Source organism: Podarcis bocagei, assembly GCF_964188305.1.
Source record: "Podarcis bocagei genome assembly, chromosome: 18".
Classification (NCBI taxonomy): domain Eukaryota; kingdom Metazoa; phylum Chordata; class Lepidosauria; order Squamata; family Lacertidae; genus Podarcis; species Podarcis bocagei.
This window is the reverse complement of record NC_138144.1, coordinates 7,382,924-7,387,947: the sequence shown is the minus strand read 5'-3', so window position 1 is coordinate 7,387,947 and position 5,024 is coordinate 7,382,924.

Below are 5,024 nucleotides of genomic sequence, written 5' to 3'. Positions count from 1 at the left end.
GCTTCTTCGCCTCAGCACATCGCCTCAGAAACAGCGCGCGCGCGCGCGAGGCACGCTGGGAAATGGAGTCCGCCGCAAGGAGCGCCGGGAAATAAGGCGCCTGATAGTCGACTGGGCTTTTAATAGACTGGGGCCGCAAGGCACGCTGGGGAATGGAGGCCGCCGCCGCCGCCGCCTCACAGTTAACTCGGCTGTCCTAGGCCGGAACCGCAAGGCACGCTGGGAAATGGAGTCCGCCGCCGCCGCCGCAAGGAGCGCCGGGAAATAGCAGTTAAGGCGCCTGATAGTCGACTGGGCTTTTAATAGGCTGGGGCCGCAAGGCACGCTGGGGAATGGAGGCCGCCGCCGCCGCCTCACAGTTAACTCGGCTGTCCTAGGCCGGAACCGCAAGGCACGCTGGGAAATGGAGGCCGCCTCCTCCTCCTCAGTTTACTCGGCTGTCCTAAGGCCGGAACCGCAAGGCACGCTGGGAATTTGAGTCCGCCGCCGCCGCAAGGAGCGCCGGGAAATAGGAGTTGAGGCGCCGGGGCTCCGTGCGTTCCCTCATGGAGCTAATTCAGGCCAGGACCGCTGGGAAGTGAGTTCAAAGAAGCGAGGGCCTGCCTCCTTCCCTGACAGTCGACTCGGTATTTAATAGGCTAGAGCCGCAAGGCACGCTGGGAAATGAAGGCGGCCACCGCCTCCTCACAGTTATCTCGGCTGTCCTAAGGCCGGAACCGCAAAGCACGCTGGGAAACGGAGTCAAGGCTCCCTGTGGGTGAACTAAGCTCTTTCGCCCAAACCGCAAGGCATGCTGGGAAACGGTGGGCTTCTTATCCCAACCGACCGCGCGCGCAAGGCACGCCGGGAAATGGCCCCCGGCACCGTCCCTCAGTGATCTCCCGATCTGTGTTGTTTTCTCTGTGCGTTTCCATGGTGATTTTCCCTCAGACGGCAAGTCCGAGGTCTCTTTCCCCGGCTCTTTCTGTCACGAATAACGGAGAGGGAGAAAAAGGGTGGCGCGCAAGGCACGCCGGGAAGTGGAGTTCTCTAGCGCATGGCATGCTGGGGCTTGAAGTACCCAGCCCCCCCCCCGCGCCACGACCGACAGGGAGGGCACAGCAAGGCACGCTGGGAAATGAGAGCGCGGCTTCGCTCTTACCACGGTGATTTATGGAACTCCTCAGAGCGCATGCGCGGAGCTGAAGGCACGTGGAGCAATGGAGTATTCCTTTAGAGGGCGCACGTGTGTAGGGCGTTCTGCATCTTGGTGGCATCGAAGTAACTGGGGTCACTTATAAAATATATATTTAAAATGCAGCTTAGGTCCCTCTCTGTTTTATAAGTGTTGCATTTAATTTATTGTAGATTATTGCATTTAATTTATTGTGGATTAATTCATACAGTATATAAAATGTATAAATGTTGTTGTTTAGTCATTTAGTCATGTCCGCCTCTTTGTGACCCCCTGGACCAGAGCATGCCAGGCACTCCTGTCTTCCACTGCCTCCCGCAGTTTGGTCAAACTCATGCTGGTAGCTTCGAGAACACTGTCCCACCATCTCGTCCTCTGTCGTCCCCTTCTCCTTGTGCCCTCCATCTTTCCCAGTATCAGGGTCTTTTCCAGGGAGTCTTCTCTTCTCATGAGGTGGCCAAAGTCTTGGAGCCTCAGCTTCAGGATCTGTCCTTCCAGTGAGCACTCAGGGCTGATTTCCTTCAGAATGGAGAGGTTTGATCTTCTTGCAGTCCATGGGACTCTCAAGAGTCTCCTCCAGCACCAGAATTCAAAAGCATCCATTCTTTGGCGATCAGCCTTCTTTATGGTCCAGCTCTCACTTCCATACATCACTACTGGGAAAACCATAGCTTTAACTAGACGGACCTGTGGGTGCTAGACACCCTAAATTCCTGGGTCTAATAGGTGTGAGACTTTAATCGATGCTTGGAGTGTTAAAACCAGGAAATAGCCGGACCCTGTGTATTAGGCTCAGAGACCAGGGGCTGCCTTGAAGACCCCCAAAGAGAGGGGGGAGAGGAGGTTGAGGGAGCATTCCACAAGTGAGGTGTTCAAAAAGGGGTGAGAGGCTATTGGCTCGGCAGTCAGTGGCTGACATAATTGGGCTCCTGAGCCCCACAGGGGTGCCAAAGTAGTTGGTCAGGGGAGCCATAGACTCAAAAGATTGAAAACCTTTGGTTTACGAGGCCAGTTCTGAGAAGCCAAGTTACAGGGAACCAGGCAGAGGGCCTTCTCGGTGGTGGCACCCTCCCTGTGGAACGCCCTCCCACCAGATGTCAAAGAGAAGAACAACTACCAGACTTTTAGAAGACATCTGAAGGCAGCCCTGTTTAGGAAGCTTTTAATGTTTGACGCATTACGGTATTTTAATATTTTTTTGGAAGCCGCCCAGAGTGGCTGGGGAAACCCCGCCCAATAGGCGGGGTATAAATAATAAATTATTATTATTATTTATTTTGTGGCTGAAAGTCTGGACTCCCACCAGGTTTTCTTCTCCCACCCACCCCTCCTTTAAAATACTTTTGAGTCGCCAGTTGTTCTCTTCTTTGTAGTTTAAATCAGTCAAGTGGCCAATTTTATTTTGTTTTGCAGCAGAAAGCCCTTACTTCCACCAGGTTTCCTTCTTTTTTCACATTAGAACAGTTAAAGAGGTCAGTTTTCCTCCTCTTTGCAGCTTAAAACACTTAAATGGCCAGTTCAGATTCAGTTTGTGGTTGAAACTCTGGACTTCTGCCAGGTTTCCTTAAAAAACAACACCCTTTGAAATAGTTCTGGTCCCCCGTTTTCCTTCTCCTTGAGGCTTTAACCATAGCTGTCAACGTTTTCCTTTCCTGGAAGGACAGATCCAAAGCTGAGGCTCCAGTACTTTGGCCACCTCATGAGAAGAGAAGACTCCCTGGAAAAGACCCTGATGTTGGGAAAGATGGAGGGCACAAGGAGAAGGGGATGACAGAGGACGAGATGGTGGGACAGTGTTCTCGAAGCAACCAGCATGAGTTTGACCAAACTACGGGAGGCAGTGGAAGACAGGAGTGCCTGGCGTGCTCTGGTCCAGGGGGTCACGAAGAGGCGGACACAACTAAACGACTAAACAACAAAGCACCCACAGACTCATAATAACATGTTAAAAGATCTATACTGGCGGGTAGTCAGTAGCAGGCGTGCAGAGCTGGGTCCAACATGAGGGAGGAGGAGCTGTGGCATGTGCATGACATCACACACATGACTTCCCACCCCCCCACCCCCAAATCCAGCCAGGCTTGCAGGGACGTGTGAACGTCTTTGAGGATCGCCAGAGCACCTTCCCAGATCACGGTGTGGAAAGTGGAGGGTGAAAATTGCCATGCCTTCCTCCCCACCTCATCCCCATGATGGGCTGGTGCTCACGAGAGGGGTGGGGTATGGGGAGGGGTCCCTCAATATTGGGGGGACTCATCCCCTGCCTAGAAATATTGAGGGGTCTGAAGCCCCTTCCGCCCCCATAGCTGGCTCCCCTGGTCAGTAGATGGTCAAAAGGGGAACGGAATGCCGACAATAGAAGAATGGCAGATGAAGACGTTGGACTTTTTGGAGCTGGCCGACCTGACTGGAAGAATCCGCAACCAGAAATAAGAGATACAAGAGGATTGGAAGAAATTGAAATAATATTTAGCTAAATATTGTGATATAAGATAAAGAGATATTTATTGGAGGTAATAAAAAGGCTTAGGAGTAGAATTAGAATATGTGGTAGTAAATACAGTGGTGCCTCGCAAGACGAAAAGAATCCGTTCTGTGATTCTCTTCATCTAGTGGTTTTTTCGTCTTGCGAAGCAAGCCCATTGACGGATTAGCGGCTTTTAGCGGCTTATCTGCTGATCGGATCAGCTGATAAGCGGCTTAGAGGCTTAGAAAAAGGGGGGGCAAGGGGAAAAAACCAGCAGGAACTCGCAAGACATTGTCGTCTTGCGAAGCAAGCCCATAAGAAATTCGTTTTGCGAAGCACCTCCAAAACGGAAAACTCTTTCGTCTAGCGAGTTTTCTGTCTTGCGAGGCATTCGTCTTGCGGGGCACCACTGTATTAAGGATTAGAATATTAATAAAGGAGAAGAGGTTAGTAAATGAAAGGAGTTAATATTATTAGAAATATGAATTTGGAGAACTGTTACACAGGTGATATAATGAAATTCAGTTAGAGGGGATTGGAGGAAGTCAGTTGTCAGTGTAATGATAATTAGGCATTTAAAGATACAAATTTTCTTTGTATTTAGCTTTGTGTATTGTAGTGTTTTTCTTTCTTATGTGTTGTGTTATGTCTTTTTTGTGATAGATGTGGAAAATCAATAAAAAAATTGGGAAGAAAAAAAGGGGGAACGGAATGGAAAGTTGAAGGCTGTTGATCATAAAATGGGGGGCAGGGGGTGGGGAGATTGGATTGAATAGGAGGATTGTTTTCCCAAAATCGCAGCCCTTTCAATACATATGTGCATGAAAGGCTCTTTGATAATGTGTGGCGTCCTGCTCTCAAATGGTTCTAAAAACGGATGCTTCCTCCTGCCGTTCCTATGTTCCCCTGGCAGAACTTCCCGGTTCTGAAAGACAAGGGCTGTTCTTTGCGGCGAACCAACTTGGCTATTTCCCTCTCTGCCTGAAATGTCAAAGGGGCGTTGTGGCAGGGCTGGTGAGATAATCACGTTTTCTGTGCCCCAAAGGCAGTGCCTTTCCCAGCGTTGCACATGAAGCGCAAAAGGTTTCAGAGCCTGGATGAAGACGCAAAGCAACGTAGAAGAGATGGGGAAAGTCCATAGCTCCCGTCCCAGCTTCACCATCAGGAACCTTTCTGAAACCTTGGAGAACCAGATGTGGAGAGGACAGATCCACATCCAGATCTTTAAAGCATTGGTTTTAGGGCAGCACAGCCACACACAGAGCCATAACAATAATAATACGAACAGGTACCTGCTGAGAACATCCATAAAATAGCAACTGTACCCATTCAGGAAGCGGAAATATCATCTCAGCAATGCATACCTGAAAAACATGGTTTGCT